Source organism: Kogia breviceps, chromosome 9 (assembly GCF_026419965.1).
Source record: "Kogia breviceps isolate mKogBre1 chromosome 9, mKogBre1 haplotype 1, whole genome shotgun sequence".
Taxonomy (NCBI): Eukaryota; Metazoa; Chordata; class Mammalia; order Artiodactyla; family Physeteridae; genus Kogia; species Kogia breviceps.
The window spans coordinates 36,338,277-36,356,852 of record NC_081318.1 but is presented as its reverse complement, the minus strand read 5'-3'; the positions used below and the strand labels follow the sequence as shown (position 1 = coordinate 36,356,852).

At 35.6% G+C, this 18,576-nt stretch overlaps 1 long non-coding RNA gene across 1 annotated transcript in view; it reads left to right on the top strand.

Annotated features, from left to right (window-relative positions):
• Positions 1 to 18,576, top strand: part of LOC136794839 (uncharacterized) — a 186,521-nt gene that overhangs the window by 90,057 nt on the left and 77,888 nt on the right. Inside the window, exons 3-4 of the long non-coding RNA XR_010842136.1 lie at positions 10,272 to 10,411; positions 13,796 to 13,876. This is a non-coding gene — a long non-coding RNA (uncharacterized lncRNA). The remainder of the gene's footprint in view (positions 1 to 10,271; positions 10,412 to 13,795; positions 13,877 to 18,576) is intronic.

Genomic DNA, 18,576 nt, shown 5'->3' with positions numbered 1-18,576 from the left:
TGTCAGACATTGAGTTGTTCCCAGGCCATGATTAGCAAGCAGTTCACTCTCAAATATGTCCAAGTGCTGAGCTTTGTCCTCTCACCCTTTGACTCTTGTAGCCTTTCCTCTATTGGACTTCCTTTCTCTCTCTAGCTTCTCTAGGTCCAGTTACCACTGCTTCTTCTTACTCATCTTATCCAATCACAGTTTTCTCCCACGAATTGGATTCAGCCAGGGTTAGAATGGTGTTTAAATCTTTTTTTCTCCTCTAGTGAGAGTGTCAGTTGCTACTGAGTAGTGACAGAGCAGAAGATATGAAAATATACATCTAAGTGATTTGGACTAATAATTGTTTTGTCTTGATGTATCCATATTACTGTCCTATGACTTGTGCTAGCTAAAGGAGACTAGATGAATTGAAAATCTGCTTGAAATCTTATAGTTGCTACTTGAAATCCTATAGTCTGAGAACTTTTGGAAAGTGCATTATATTTAGGTTTTGACATAGTTCTTATTCAGGGAATTTACAAGACTTCTAGAGAGCATTGAAGTCACACTGAGGATTTGTCATCTGAGGTGTAGAGGAATTTCTCAGTTACATCATGAGATCTCTGTGCTCAATTTTTCCTCTAATCTGTTTCATGGCAGAAGTAGGCAGTGCCATAGTCTCTTACACAACTGAAAAGTAGTAGTCTTCTCTTATTCAGAAATTTCTCTGTTCTTGGCTCAGACTTTCTTTGTGAGGAAAATAGATACTGTGTGTGGGGGGTTTTCAAGGCTATTTTAGGGGAATTTAGTGACTGTACCAACCTTTTGAGCAGGCTCTCTGTTCTTACTTCTTTTCCAGTAGAGGAGAAAAATCAACAGAAGCTGTGTTGACATCAAAGAAAGCATTTCTGCCTGTGACAATGTGTCAGACACAAAGCATTGACCTTGAAGCACTAGTCTATTCATTTGTGGATGGTTTAATCAGTGAGTCCTTTTAACAGCTGGGCTGTTTCTCCCTGGTATATAACCCAGTGGCTCACCCTTGCTCTTATTTTCTATGTCTATCTTTATTACTCATCAAGAAAAAGGAGGCTCTAGACTTCCACTTCTAAGGGTATTTCCTTAGTCTTACAAAAACATGGAAGCAATGGAGCAAAATTTGAGAATAAAAGAAACTATCAAACCATGCAAAGTATTTGTGAAAATACATTCATAGACACAGAGAACTAGAGCCTTGCATATATAATATGGTGAAGATAGTTCTCAGTTCCTATTAAAATCCCTGCCACTTTTTGTAAGTAATCTGTGCTCATCAATGATTTTCTTCTGAGCAGCTGGGATACATTTATGAGATTGTCTAATATGGGCCTTTAAGAAAACAGTTATGTAAATATCCCTACCAGCAATGTATATTCCCTAAAGTCACTAAATTTTTTAAATATACAATCATCACTTAAGCTTTTATGGAGAAAAAAACCAAATGACCATCGTAGGAGCCAAAGTAAGAAAAGTTGGATTTCCTCTTTGCACCAATCAATAAAAGTTATAGTGGAATAATAACTTTAAAATCTTCAAAGAAAAAAGAGTGTTCTACTTAAGATCTTCAGCTGTGCCATCATTCATTGGTGAAGTCTACTGAAACACATCCTCTAACTTACAACCATTCGGAATACTTACTACACAAATATCTTTTTTGTTGATATTATCTGTTGAAATTTATCTGCAACTACAGAAAAAAAATTAAATGGAGGTAAGGTAGATGAGTATGTGGAGAAGGAGAAAGAAAACTTTTGATTAAGGAGGTTGCTTGAAAATAACCTTATGATTACAAAAGAAAAGAACCATCCATTTTTAGAGATAATATGATAATAAAAGGTGTGTGTGTGTGTGTGTGTGTGTGTGTGTGTGTGTGTGTGTGTGTGTGTATGATGAGCTGATGTTTGTTGAAATGATCATAGTAAAGGAAGTGTATTATTTCTGATTCACTTATCTGTGAAAACAAAAGCAGAACATAAAAAATTAAAAACTTACTATGGAAGTACTAAACCTCTGTACAAAGTAATACATTTGAAGTAGGGAAAGAGTTTCAGAAAGGGAAAAAGGCCCCAATTTTTACAAAACTTGAAGGAAATTTAAAAAAATATGTGCTTGATTATGTGGTTATGAATTAATATTTATAGAATGAGTAATGTCTGTTAAATTTGTTATATTAATCTCAATGTTATAAAAACCTTCAATTCATTCTAAAACATAAAAAGAGAGAAAGTGATCCATATTTCAAAACCATATCAGAAAAATGGCAACATATTCAAAAAGAAAAACTTGAAGGAAAATAGCGTATCTTGGAGCTATTATTAAAATTATGAACACTACATAAAGCTATTGAAAATGTTTGAGTAATATTGGGTAAAATATAACAATACTGAAATGTGTGAATTATATAAATTATGTAAATATACTGTCATATGATCATGTTAGGATAGTGACACTAATACTATCATTACTATTAAGTTATTTTAATATTATTTTATTCTTTTTAATATTCCCACAGTTCCTTATCCTGAAAGATCAATTGCTTTTATAATCATATACTTGAAATAAAATATCTTTGAATAAAATGCAAGGCTTTTCAAAAATTTTGCAAAGAAAATGTTTATTTTTGTTTTGTAAACAATTTTAATAATCCTGCATTATTTTTAATATCTAATAAGCTAACCATTTATACAAGAGCATCACATATACAGTTATTTTAATGAATCTGTGTTTTTGGTCCATGATGGAATAGAATTTTGGTTTAGATAATTATCAAATACTCAAAGCAGTTACCTTTTGTGACTCTTTAAAAAAATTCTTTAATAACCTTGTGTGTTTTCCTCATTTGAAGCTATTGCAACATCACTGGAATAATATGACTCATCTTCACGCTGTTTCAGTGTATGTTATATTTCCCAGGATTAATAGTCTTAGTGTACATTTACTAGAGCAGAAATGGAAAGTGCCATTAAACAGAGCTCATGAGACTTATTTTTATTGAAGTCTCCCTGAGGACAGGGAACATTCCTATTTAAGGTTGTTCATGCTATTGCTACCACAGCCCCAGTAAGTCAAAGAACAATGAAGTATCCCTGCAGTCAGGGGTGCACCATATTAAGGAGAGGCAGCAGGATTGGTCAGTGTTGTGATGTGTCCATCCAATTATCAGCATTGATAAGTATGGTCCTAGTAGTTGGATCCGAAGATCTATTGAGGAGTTGTGCTGTTGCCTGGACTCAGTTTTTGATAGAATACATTTTCTTTGAAAGGAGCCATTTTTTCCCCAGTGATATAATTGTTTTCAAATGATTGAGTTCTAAATTAGGAAGAAAATGTGGGTAGTGAGTAGCACTCATATTGTTCAGTCATGATCAATTACTCTATGTCCCTGGCATAGTCAATGGTTCTTTTAACACAGAATAAACACTGAGGTCACTGGAACTCTGCTGATGACATGCAGAACTCAGAGTGATCCATCTTGGACTCTCAGTGAACCTTCAGATCCAAAAATGATGTGAAAATAGAGTGTAGATAAAGTTGCAAAAAATACCATTAATTCATTTAACCTTTTTGATAACCCTGTGAGGTATGTAAAGAAGCATGGCTTGAGAAGTAGAACCTGAAGATCCTTTCCTCTGCCTCCTAAAATAGACTCCATTAAGGCTGGCTGAGGTACTGAGGTTCCCTGCAATAAGTAGTCTTATCTGAAATGTACTTGCCACTCCTGCTAGAAAAAGTTACCCTGTTTCCTAACAATACAACAAAATATTATAGGCATGAGTGTTGTGGGCACACCAGCTCCCTTATTCCCAGGTCTCTAAAATATAACTTTTAATCTACATATTTTGGGTATAAAATTTAGATGCATCTAACCCTTAGATGCTATGGCTTAGAAATTTGTTTCTAGATGAGTATTTATCTCAATCAAATTCTCTTTTATCAAAAGTATTTATAGCTCTTACAGAGTTCAATATGTAATGATTCTGTTATTAGAATTATAAATAAATACTTCTTACATCAGCACAGGCATCACACTTGGATGTAGCAAGCTATCTGAGTCTGATAGTTTTAATCTCAAGTCATAACTTTTTACTATAGAATATATTTATAAATATAGCATGTGTGGACATACACACACCCAGGCATACAGACACAGCACACATGTGTATATATATATATATATATATATATATATATATATATATGTATATGTACATGTATAGCTGTATATCACTTGGTCAATAAATATTCTTTGAGAGCCTATCACATGGTAGGCACTGGTGATAAAGAAGATCCCTGTCCTGAGGTTGCTGACATTCCAGTAGGGATAGGCAGACAATAATAATGTCAAAAACAAACAAGATAGTTTCAGGTACTGATAGGTGTTCTAGAGAGAACAAACATGGTGATATCAAGAGTGACTGTTGCAGTGGGGGAGTGTTACTGCTGGTGGGGAGCCAGGGAATACTTTTCTGAGGAGGTAGAAGGAGGTCTGAGCTGGGATCTCTGTGGAGAGAAAACGGTGGTCATGCAAGTCTGGGGAAGAGGGTTCACAAGGACTAGCAAGTGCATAGGCACAGAGATGGGAAAGAAAATCCAGTATTGCTGGAGATTTATATTAAAAAATTGGAGAGCAATGAGGTTGGGGAGTAGTGAAGCTGAGGAAGTAGGCAGGGGCCAGATTTTATGAAGCCTTATAAGGCAATGGATAGAGTTTAGACTCTAAGTGTATAGGGAAGCCATTGGAGTGTTGTAAGCAGGTGAAAAATATGAACTTACTTCTCCTTCAGAGAGGTAATTCTGAAAAAATTCCTTCTACTCTTTGTACCTCACATTCACTAGTTTGCAAAGCCTGCTGATTTTATCTCTGTCATAGCCCTTTCATCTACCTACTCTTCTCCATTCCTACTGTCACTACTTTAATTCAGGTTTTCATTTTCTTCAGCTATTACTATCACCTACTAACTTGCCTCCCTGCCTCCAGTCTTTTTCCTTTTTGATCCATTCTAATTTCTGCCATTAGAGTTCTTTTACTTAAAAACTCATCAGCCTCTCAATGTTTCCAGAGTTAGGTCCAGAATCCCTATGTAGAAGGGTTTCAGAAAGAAGTCCTGTGTTTGTACCCAGACGTCTGGCAGGGCAGATCTAGCATTGTTAAATTTATTTGAGGAACCAAGTTTCTTAAAGGAAAAAACTCATTTTTTAAAACAATTTCAGCTTACTGGCTTGGTCCAAAGCTAAGGGGTCAAAATTGGAGCAAAAGACTGATTTTTGAATGTAGTTAGGCATGCCACACCAGTTTCCCTTTAGCTCAGTCTCATGGACTAAAGCAAAATGTCCAGGGAAAGTTAGATGTAATAAACAGAGATTCTTTAAGAGAAAATGAAGAACACAATGTAGCAATAGTTTGTGTCCTCATAAAAGATATACCATGAGCTACTCCCTTATTTGGAAAACGCATGAATCCCAAAGACAAATACTAGTAACAAAAGTGAGGTTACTAAGCACTCTAGAAAGATTAGACAGTGGGGTCCTCACACTATTTAATGAAGAAAACCATCAGCATCCATTGGAATGATTCTAACAGTTTAGGTTTTAGCTTTACAAGATACAAGCTTTATTTAAATTTGGACTAATCTTGTACAACTCAATGAGTTATTCAGGGCACTATTTGGCCTTTAGTGGAAATCATCACAGACAGGCTTGTAGATAAGTGGGTGATATCAGTGAAGAACACATTGTGCTGCGGGTTTATATTACAGCAATTAATCCAGCATCTGGGAGGAACACAGACTTAGGCCTTAACATCATCTCTCCATCAGAATCATTCCTCATTTAGCTCATTTGGCAAGCCTTGCCACTGCCTGAAAATAAAGGATCACAGATGAAAGTTGCCACATCCTGTTGAGAACGGGCAATTATCCTTTATTTGGTTTCCAACTTTCCTTGTAAACATGCCAACAGATAAAGTGTTGGTTTGAATGTAGTGCCATTAGAATTAACTTTTTCTCACCACATGAGTGAGGCATGTCCTCAGGTCTCATTTCCTGGAGATGGCTGTGTTCCTACCAGGCATTACTTTTCAGTGGCTATGTCTGTACGACAATGAGTAATCATTCTAAAAGGGAATAAAGTGGTCAAGTCAGTGGACCAATGGCCTATCTTTGTGATCACGCCATACCGATCACTTGTTTTCAGGTAAAAAAAAAAAATAATGTTTTCCCTTGGAATACTGGGTCTAAGTATGGCAAGATGGGAACTGCTTCCTCAGGCTTTGTCCTGCAAGGGTCTGTGCTTATTCCCAATTCTTGTCCCACAAAGGAATGCTGATGCATGATTGCAATGGGCTTGCAGTCATGCAGGTGATATAGTCACCTATTATTTGGGGAATAGTTCTTACAGGGGAATTCAGGGTAAAGAACACAAGATTTTGAATCACAGCCTAACTCTTGAACACGAGATTTTGAATCACAGCCTAACCAGTTTTATGTATCTTAGAAATTACATTTATTTTTATTGTGGTAAAAAACACATAATATGAAATTTATCACTTTAAGTATTTTCAGGTGTACAGTTCAGTAGTGTTAAGTACATCACACTGTTGTGAAGCAAATCTCCAGAACTTTTTCAAATCTGGAACACTTTCCATTTCCTTCTCCTTTCAGCCCCTAGTAATCACCATTCTACTTCCCATATCTATAAACTTGACTATCTTAGATACTTCATATAAATGGAATCATCTAGTATTTAGTTTCTTTCGACTGACTTTATTTCATTTAGCATAATTTCCTCAAGGTTCATCCACATTGTAGCATATGACAGGATTTCTCTGCTTTTCAAGGCTGAATAATACTCCATTGTATGTATATACCACATTTTGTTTATCCATTCATCCATGGAGGTTACATTTTGTTATCTGCAAAATAGGAAATAATAAGTCATTTTTAGCTCAAAGAGTCACTGTCATCTTCTAGTGTAAACTTTGAAGCAGTACATGTTTGTTACTGTTATATTGGAAATTTATGTTATACTAGAAAGCATGGTAAAAGATTCATGAAACTGGGTTCTAATCTTGACTCTGCTACCACTTTTCTAAATATATCAACAGTCTGCATGCTCTGGGGCTGCAAGATACTCATCTGTAAGATCATTTCTCTTAACTACTCAATAGGATTTTTGAGAGGTGAAGGAGACAGATTCATTTCTCAGAGATCTCTCAGTAATTTTTGGTGCCAGGTGCTCAGCTGTTAGTTCTGGATGTGGCCTTTTTTATCATTCAGGAGGGACAAGCTTGTACCAGAGCCTCAGTCTCCTGATCTATGAAAATGATTGAAGCTAATCCAGAGCAATGAAGTCACTGAACTTTAAAACCACCAATTAAAAAAAAAACGTTATTGATAAACATAGACATTTTGTGTCCTACTCCAATGTTATTGTAACATTTTAAAAGATGCTGCGTGACAAAAAACAAAGTACTTTAGTTATAGAATGTGCTTTTTTCAAAACTGTATGTTCCAACCACTTCCTCCTTTTCCTCGTGAGAGTCCAATAACAACAACACTGTCCACCACATACCCTCAAAATATCCTGTAGAATTGAAATAGAAAAGTTTTAAGGCACAATTTGGAATTCTGTGACTTGTATTTTTGAACTTTAGGTAGTTTTCCATTGCATTGGTTCTTGCATTTACAAGTTCTTTCTGTGCCAAATGTGTGGCTGGCCTTGTCACTAATGACTTCTAGCAGTGTAACTCTTATCAAAATGACAGACTTAACAATAGATAGAGAGATCTATATTTTGAAGGACACTGGATACTAAATAGATAATATTAATAAACATTATATTCATTTTTGTCTAAATTGGGTAAAATAAAGCAATAGTAGCATGTTTGAAAAGTGCCAGTCTAAGAAATGTGCTGCCTGGCTAAACATTAAGCAGTAGGAGGCAAGGACTAAGAAGATACAGAAGTTTGCTGAATCCTCATTCTCCTCTGTTCTACTGTGCCACTTAATCACCTTGTCACCAGATTAAGTGTAAGCTTTGTGTTGGAGATGGAGTGGGCAAAGGGCATCAAGTGAGTGTGAAGTAGGAAACCTGTCAGAATAGAAGGAGCTTCCTGATTACAGTTAGAATTTTATTGGCTTGATTATCAACCTCTCAGGTTAAATTAAATTCATGTAGACAAACACTGATTTCTCAAAGGTAATGTTTAAGATCTAGCTATTTTAGAATAACTTGTTGATTACATATTTATACCATTTAAATTTAATACTGAAAACTTCTTTAATAAAAGCCTAAACAATTAACAATATATGAAGTATGAATTATGTCTTACTGTGTTTTATTTTGAATATCTAAATGTTTAGTCATCAAGAATGTTAAAAATAATGTCATATATAGTTTTTTACATATTACAAATTAAGACCATCTATCCTATTGATAAGCAGTTATTTACATTTCAGGGTATTATTAATTGGACATGAAGCTATTAAAAACACACTTTGATAAGTATGTTGATGAAATGGAATGAAAGCCAGAACAAAGAACTTTAAAGAGAGAATTTAGACAAGTCTTTTTATTGTATCTACCGTAACCACTATCCTAAGTGAGCATGATACCCAGTACTATTCAATTATAAGTGATGATATCAAAAAAACAAACATTGCAATCCAAAAATGGGCAGAAGACCTAAATAGACATTTCTTCAAAGAAGATATACAGATTGCCAACAGACACATGAAAGGATGCTCAACATCACTAATCATTAGAGAAATGCAAATCAAAACTACAATGAGATATCATCTCACAACGGTCAGACTGGCCATCATCAAAAAACCTACAAACAATAAATGCTGGAGAGGGTATGGAGAAAAGGGAGCCTCTTGCACTGTTGATGGGAGGTCATTTCTTTAGAAATAAATATTAAATAATACCAGTTTGAGGGAGTGTCAAATTATTGGTCGGCTCTGAAGATGAACATGTTCTAGTCTGGTTGCAAGGACTTTTTATGGAAATTGTGGTTTTGTCTATGCATGGGAAGAAGGCTGATCAGGCAGTTACAAAGAAGCATAGATGAAGGAGTGATTAATTTTACCTGGTAGTAAGGGTGTTTATTCAGGAATCCTCTATATAAAACACAGTGCTTGAGATGAGCTTTGAATTCTGACTTGGTGTTCACTGGGCAAAGGGGATATGTCCATCACAGAGGATGCAATGTGTGTGCAAGGCACAGCATGTCGAGCAGTGTGGTTTGTCGGGGGAACTGGCAAAATTTCAGTGTGTACACAGAGATGAGGCCAGGTCAGAGATCAAGGAGACCTTAAATGCTTGCTGAATGATCAGAGATGGAAGAAAGAGAAAATGGGATCAAAGATAAGGCTAAGGTTTCAAATCATATTCATTTTTCCTTGAGAACATTTTTGGTTGCTATGTACATGGGTACTACAATGTTTTTGATCAAAATCTTGTAAATGTATTTACAAACAGGAAATCTCCTTGTCATCAAACGTTAGAAAAAAAAGTTTTTGTAACAATGATAATAATGCTGTTAAATAAAATATCTTTCTGGAACAAAAACACCAATCAATTTTAAAATAAGGAGTAAACCTCATTTAACCTTGTGACTTTATTTTTTGCATAACCTTGTGACTTTTATGCAATGTTATAAAGAGATGCTGTCTGAAGTGTGGGAATTAAGAAATCCTGCTCTAATCCAGGGAATGTTAAATCAATCTTTAAGCCTTTTAATGCTTTATTCAAGTGTGAGTGTGGGGGGGGCGGAGGGAGAGGTTTTAGAAATATTAAGAAGGACATACCAGGCAGATACAACATGCATAATCTGCACAGGGTTATAAACTTAATTGTATTTAAAAATGCAATAATTATTTGATTGGTTAAATTATAAATGAAGTATATAAACAACTGAATTTATTTAGAATTTTTTATACAAATAGACATCCATGATATGAAGTTGAAAAATAGAGCAGAGTGCATTATAACATTGTTTTTTCTTCAGTGATGATATCAGATGTAGCAAGGGTTTATTCCTCCCCCATTTCCTGGTTAAGGTAGTACAAAATTCACCACCACTCCATAAATACATTTAGAATGTCCTCAACTGTTTGTGCAAGACAAGCTAGTGTCTCATGAGTGTTCCTGAATAGGTCCTCTTAGTCACTGCATGTTTCTTCCTCTTTTGGCCTTTGTTTTTTTTGGAGATGTTACCATGAGGATTCATCAAGGTGTGTTTCCCTCTCCTTGCTTTTCAGATTGTCTCCTGTTGCTTCCTGTAAATAACCACTGTGCCGAAGTCTCACTGGACTGAAGTTGTTCTTTTTAAGAGGAGAAGATGCCTCCAAACACACACACATCTATGTGCCAAATCCTGTAAAGAAGGTTTCAAATACATGTCAGTTGTATTCCCTGAAACTTACTTAGATCATGCATAAACCATTATTTCAGCATCTGCTTGACCATCTTTCTTCTTTCGGCTTAAACAGGAGTTCATACGAACTGGCCTGGAAGCTATCAGTCAACACAGGGATTGTGTTTTATGCTAAATCTTTTCTTTTCATTGAATTGAAGTTTAGAATTAACAAATAATTATTTGATTTTAAACTTTTAAACAATCTTATTAGGTAGGTAGGACAGGTATTATTATCACCATTTTATAGACTAGAAACCTGAAACTTGGAAAGCTGCATTTACTCAGCAAGTAAGTTGTAGAGCTGAAACTCAAATCCAGGTTATCTGAGTTCAGATCCAGTGTACTATGGTCAACTGTCTCCACAAAGATGGAGATATGCCATCCTCTAATGCTTGCTGACTCTAATCACAGATTGTCATTCCACCCTTAACTGAAAGTAGATTCCCCTCATAGGAACCTCATCAAAGCCATGATTCCTCTCCCCAGAAAAATCCATATTAGTGGGCAACCCCATGCACAGACACACACTTCACATCCTTTTGTAAGTAGTTACAAGGGTTTTAAGTATGTTGTGAACCACAAAGCCACATTTAGAGAGATGTCTCCCCTGTAGATGCTGATTCTGTCCTCCAAGGCTGGTTTTATAGAAGAAGCTTTACCATGTATATTTTGGTGCTAGTGCTATATATTTCTTTTGTTTTCAAAATTCTTTATCCAAGGCATGTGTCCTCATTTAAAAATATGTAAACGTGCATACAAGTGATTGGGTCTACATGGCAAAAAAGAAATTTAAATACTCAAGAGTTCTGTTTTCCTGAAAGTTGTCGTAACACATTATGGTTTCTTATCATGTTTGCAGTATTGAATTGAACTGTTAAATAATACCTATATATTTGAATTTAATTTTTTGTCTATATATATATATATATATATATACATATATACACACACATACATATTTAATTACTTCTTCAAATTACTTAGAGCATATTTGAACAAACGCTTCTTGAGCAAACACTTAACTAAATATTTTTAATACCTTAAGTATGTCTGCCTGACCCTTTTGGTCAATTGAGTGATTGACTGACTTGTATCTGATCAATATCAGTAATGTATGTGAACACTGTCAAGGATGGTAGCAGAGGCAGGGTCTCAGACTCAGTGGTTCCCAACCTTGGCTGCACTTCTAAATCACCTGGGGGCCCTTTAAAAAAATGCTTTAGACTGTGGCTCCAATTCCAGGAATTTCGATTTAACTGTATGGTGCATGGCCTGAGCAATAGGATTTTTTAAAAGCTTTCAAGTGATTTCAGTTTGTACCTAAGGTTAACAATCACTGCCCTAATGTATTTGTTTCCCCTCAAAATGGGACAATTGTCAGAAAGCACAGAAGAGAGTATATTTATTATAATCTATCAAGCCAGGATAAACTGACATTATTTTGAGGAGAGGAGCTGAATTTAACTGGAGTATAGTAGACCAAAGTGATAAATTCAGCCCACTCTTTCATAAATCAGTCTTTATTTTTCCCTATTATAAGTCACACAGAACATATAAAATCTGAATCTATAAACGAGCAGCAATATACTGATGACATAGTCAATGTAATTAGCCTTTCCACTCTGTCTGAAGAATCATAATCTGTGATTGTGTTTCATCAGAATCATGGAATGTAGTATCTGTAAGCCTCACCTGAGCTGTGATGCATTTCTTATTTTTAACATATTACAAAATATCATGTATACCAAGTTATATTTGTGAATCATAGTTTAATAAACCCCATCAAAAGTTTTGTTGAAAAACCTTCAAGGCTGAATTCCTGTCATCAGAGGAACTTTCAGTTTTTTTGTAACATATCTAGAGTGGTTTAGGGAGTTGGAATACTAGTGAAGGGGAAGGAAAGGAAGAGCTTTAGAGGAGCCCAGGGAAAATGGGGCCAGCTTAATAATTTTAACTCATATTTATAATGGTGTCTTTCCTGGAAACTTATTCCTCCTGCACCATCATTTCAGGAAATGTAACATAAACAATTGAAGATGTGCAGTTACCTGAGGAGCAAGAAGAGTAGAGTTAGAAGTGTGACTTCAGGGCTGACTCCTGTTAGATTACCTTGCGCCTCTTTCTACTCCTGCGTTTAGCCTATGCGATAACCAGCAGAACTCTACCTGAAAGGACTGGGAGCAAAGAGCTATCTCTGGAAAAGATTTAGCGCTTTTTTTTTTTTTGCCGTGCATGGGCCTCTCACTGTTGTGGCCTCTCCTGTTGCAGATCACAGGCTCTGGACGCGCAGGCTCCGGACGCGCAGGCTCAGCGGCCATGGCTCACGGGCCCAGCCGCTCTGCGGCATGTGGGACCCTCCTGGACCGGGGCACGAACCCGCGTCCCCAGCATCGGCAGGCAGACCCTCAACCACTGCGCCACCAGGGAATCCCTTTAGCTTTTAAATGTAGATGATTAGATAAAAAATGGAGTGAATGGGAAAAAATGCAAATACATCTGCATCATTTATCATATGCCTCCGTTCTTTTTTCCTTCTCCATAGTCTCTCATAATGCTAGTTTAACAATGCAGTCTTTTTCTTAAAGTATGGTGTTCTATTTAATGATGGGCAACAGATATCCCTCCCTCCCCTAAATGATGGTATAAATCCAGGTTTACAAAACTGATAAAAATGATTAAAGGAGAAAGTGTCAAAGACTATAAACTCATCAGTTTAATAATAATGGAAATGTGTCAACATCCTGCTCGAAATGTTAATACCTATGTCTTTTTTTTCTATGTACAATTCAAAACAAATATTTTAAAAATGAGAATAGTAAAGGACACTTCAGCAGTGTAGGAGAGTTCTAGTTGCTCCCTGTCCTCATTAATCCTTGGTGCTGTCTTATTTTCATTTTAGTCATTTTGATATGTGGGTAGTAGTATCTCACAGTAGATTTAATTTGAATTCCTCTAGTGAATAAAGAAGTTGATTAATTTTTCATATATTTATTGGCCTTTGGGATATCCCTTTTTAAACAAGATATTAAAGTCTGTTACCCACTTTATTATTGGGTTGTCTGTCTTTTTCTTATTAATTTGTAGAATTTCTTTATATATTCTTAGTACAAGTCTTTTGTCAGTTTCATGTGTTGAGAATATTATCTTCCACAATGTGGCTTGTCCTTTTATTCCATTGATGATATCTTTTGAAAGTTTGGATCACCCCACCGCTTAGGCCAACAGAGGCAATATCTGAGGGTGGGGGGGTATTTAGGGTGGATAGTGGAGAAAGGAGAACATGCATGGCAATAGGGCCCTGAGATTAACGATGTGACAGGGATGCGGTTCATCCCACTGACCTTCCGTTTTTGGATTTCTCCTCAGGAAGAAAAGCCTGTGAACATGGCACGAGTGGTGGACTGGCAGGCATGAGATGTGCCTCTCGGACCTCTAACTCCAGGGAGTGTGAGTAATGATATTAAGCACCTTTTCTTGTTTATCGGCCATTTATAAATCTTCTTTTGTATAGTGTCTGTTCAGTTCTTTTGCTCACTTAAAATTTTGGTGTCTTTTTGTCTTATTGACGTACACTAGTTTTTTACATATTCTAAATATGAATTCTTTGTTAGATAAATGTGTAGAGACTATTTTTCTCCTAGTCTGTGGCTTGTTCTTAATGGTAGTTTTTGGATGATTTTCATTTTAAAGAAGTCCAATTTAACTTTATTTCTTTTATGGTTAGTACTTTTTACATCCTGCCCAATGACTTATAATCCATCCTGAGTTCTTTTTTATTTTTTTTAACACCTTTATTGGAGTATAATAGCTTTACAGTGGTGTGTTAGTTTCTGCTTTATAACAAAGTGAATCAGCTATACATATGTCCCCATATCTCCTCCCTCTTGCATCTCCCTCCCTCTTACCCTCCCTATCCTACTCCTCTAGGTGGTCACAAAGCACTGAGCTGATCTCCCTGTGCTATGCAGCTGCTTCCCACTAGCTATCTATTTTACGTTTGGTAGTGTATATATGTCCATGCCACCCTCTCACTTTGTCCCAGCTTACCCTTCCCCCTCCCTATATCCTCAAGTCCATTCTCTAGTAGGTCTGTGTCTTTATTCCTGTCTTGCCCCTAGGTTCTTCATGACCTTTTTTTTTTTCTTAGATTCCATATATATGTGTTAGCATACGTTATTTGTTTTTCTCTTTCTGACTTACTTCACTCTGTATGACAGATTCTAAGTCTGTCCACCTCACTACAAATAACTCAATTTCGTTTCTAAGTTCTTGAAAATATTCTGTTAAAGGCTTTAGATTTTAGCCTGCACATTAAAGCTGTGTTGCATCACAATTACTTTTATATGTAACGTTAGGTAGGTGTGAAGTTTCTTTCTGATATGTAGATGTTTCATAAGAATTTATTGAAAAAAACCCTCTACCCCCACACACTTTCCCATTGAATTGTATTGGTCAAAAACTATTGATCATGTGTGTGTTGTTTTTAAATGGACTTTGTTTTTTTATCTTGACCTATTTATTTTCTTTTGCATCAGTACCAAACTGTCTTATTTACTATAGCTTTATAGTAAATCTTAAATGTGATAGTATAAATCCTCCAACTTTGTTCTTCTTCAAAATTTTCTTGGATTTTCTCAGTCCTTTATATAACCATATGAATTTTAGAATTAGCTTTTCAAGTTCCATAAGAAAGCCTACTAGGATTTTGGTTGGAATTTTACTGAGTCTTTAGATCAGTTTGGGGAGAATTGACCTCTTAACAAATTGATAATTGTCTACTCCTGCCTTAGAAGCAAAACTGACACAGTAAAAAACCAGCTGAAGGTTACTGAGAACAGGCCAGAAAGAGTCTTATAGATAAAGAGGTGATTGTCATCTGAAAGAAGACGATATACGTGAAAAAATTTTTCAGAAGTACAGCATATGGCAAATAAAATGCTAAAGGGGAGAATGGAGCTAATGGGACAGAATCAACATTCAGATTCATAGTGGAGCATTTACTAAAGTAAAGCATCAATAAGGCTAATTATATTTTAGGAAAAATGAATAGAGGATAGCTTCATCAAGATAAGATTTAGGGAAGTTACTGAATTTCAAGGACAGAGAATAGTATATTAGATCTCTGGTCAATATGGTGTGCTAAACTAACATAGAAAATGCCACCCCTATCTAAAACACATGTTGATAAATTTAACAACAGACTTTCAAAAAAACATGTCAATTCTTGAAAACAACAAGGAAAGTCCCTAGGAGGGAGAAATAAAGAAGGATTGGAAAGCTATAGTTACAAGCGAGGGAAGCTGAAGCTGAAAGTTTATTAGAACTGGACATGTGCTGCAGTGGCTAAGATTCCAAGACCTGGACTCAAATCAGAGTGAAACCTAGGGCTGTGGTTGGCAGGCGACTAGAACTGAATTCCTTATATAAAACTCAGAGCCGGGCTTCCCTGGTGGCGCAGTGGTTGAGAGTCCGCCTGCCGATGCAGGAGACGCGGGTTCGTGCCCTGGTCCGGGAGGATCCCACGTGCCGTGGAGCGGCTGGGCCCGTGAGCCATGGCCGCTGGGCCTGCGCGTCCGGAGCCTGTGCTCCGCAACGGGAGAGGCCACAGCAGTGAGAGGCCCGCATACCGCAAAAAAAAAAAAAAAAAAAAAAAAAACCTCAGAGCCATCAAGTGTTGTCTAGTCCTTGAAGTAGAGGCTACAAAAACGTACAGACTAGGAAATACCAGCATGGTGTGGTGGGAAAAGAACCACCCATGAGAAATCACAACTCCAAATCTGAATTGCCAGACTTGAGTGTGGAGTTCAAATTTGCACTTCTCATACATTTTAACAATTATCAGTCCAAAAATAAGCACACATGATCTAAAATTAGTGAAATACATGAGGCTGTAGTAGAGCCATATGAAAAATCCCATGAAGGCTTTTCCACAACCCAGCACATGTAGACTTCCCAGGAAATAGCACTAAGGGAATGATATCACAACAAATAATAATATATAATAGGAAGTAATGAAAAGAGAATGAGAGTAAATATACAAAATGGCTTGATTTACATGCCAAGAAAAATCTGTATGAAATGACCAAAGGACTATTTTCCATATGTTAAAGAGAATAAAAGAAACAATATCAACCATTAGACAAAATCAGAACATTATGGAAAAAGAATAGGGAAAGTTAAAAATACTAAAATATAAATTCCAGAAACTAAAAACATGTGATTTTTGAAATTAAAATTATAGTATATATGACAAAGAAAAGGCTAGCTATAGTTGAAGAGAGAAAGATATTTAGAATACAACAGAGAGAGATTAAGTGTTGGAAATAGGAAGAAGAAATGAAAAGACATGGAAATATGGAATGAAAAGACCAATATACAAGTTACAAAAGGATAGATAGAGAGTTGGGGAGAAAAAATGTTTGAAAACAGGTTGATGGTCTAGAGTTTTAGGAAACTTGTGAAAACATAGATTTGCTGACTGAAAGATCCGTCTCAGTTCTGAAATGGACAAATAAAACCAAATCTATTCCTAAATCTATTTCGAATCAATAGAGAGAAACAAAGGGGAAAAAATAAAGAAGAAACGTCAATTAATTCAGTACAAGAGCAGAAAAAGAATGAAGCAAGTGAAGCAAAGAAAAATCATTATAAAAATAAAACACAAAAGAAGATGGTGGAGATAGGATAAAACATACCAGAAATCATCATAAAAAATAGATTAAATTCACATATGTAAAAGAGACACTCAAATTTGTCAGACACTATGTAGATATATTCCATTTGTACTAGATACAAAACATTATATAGTAACCCAGAAATGTAAAATACATTTTTGGAAAAAATGTACCAGGAAGTACCAAATAAATACTTGTTGATTAATAAAAAATTATATAACATGTGAAACATTAATAGGGATGAAAGCGTTATCACATACGAGATAAAAGGACTATTCCACCAAGAAATAATGAAATTAAACTTTATGTATCATGGCTTCAAAATATTTGAAGCATATTTAAATATTTAAATATTAAATATTTAAAGAGTGAAGGTGTTCAAAGGTACAAACTTCCAGTTATAAAATAAATAAGACCTGGGGATGTAATATACAGCATGGTGATGATAGTTAACAATACTGTATTGTATATTTGAAAGTTGCTAAGAGAGTAGGTCTTAAAAGTTCTCTTCACAAGGGAAAAATTTATTAAAAAGTATATATTTAAAGCAAAAATTGACAGAATTATAAAAAAATTTGACTAATCCAAAGTTATGGCAGGAGATTTGCATATGCCTTTTTTAGTAACTAATAAGTCAAGCAGACAGAAAAATTTTCAAGCATACAGAAGGTCTAAAGAATTCAGTTAACAAGCTTGATCTAATAGATATTTATGAGACCTGACACATACGGGTTCTGACCTTAACAAATAGAGAACCCATGTTCTTTTTAGGTACTCAGAGATTAATGACCTTGATTTCTAAGTTTGTTAAAATTTTCAAAAGTGACAGATTTCAAAAATAAAGTGTTGTATATACAAAGTACAGCATGACTATTATATATGTATATTGATCTGATGCAATGCAAATTTAAAATGGTGTTCATGTACATGATAATGTATAGAAACCTGAATGAGTTGGATGGTGGTTGTCTCCGAGAAGAAAGGAAGCAGAATGACTCAAATAAAGGCTCAAAGTCTGGAATGATTAGTTTTTTAACAATAATTAAAAAGAGATCTAAAGCAAAATGTTGTTACCATATTATCAATTCTGGGTTGTGATTATGTAGTTATTTGTTATTTTTTTTTCTATACAGATAATTTTTTTAACACCTTTATTGGAGTATAATTGCTTTACAATGGTGTGTTAGTTTCGGCTAGTTTCGGCTGTATAACAAAGTGAATCAGCTATACATATACATATATCCCTATATCCCCTCCCTCTTGTGTCTCCCTCCCACCCTCCCTATCCCACACCTCCAGGTGGTCACAAAGCACCGAGCTGATCTCCCTGTGCTATGCGGCTGCTTCCCACTAGCTATCTGTTTTACATTTGGTAGTGTATATATGTCCATAACACCCTCTCACTTTGTCCCAGCTTACCCTTCCCCCTCCCCATGTCCTCAAGTCCATTCTCTACATCTGCGTCTTTGTTCC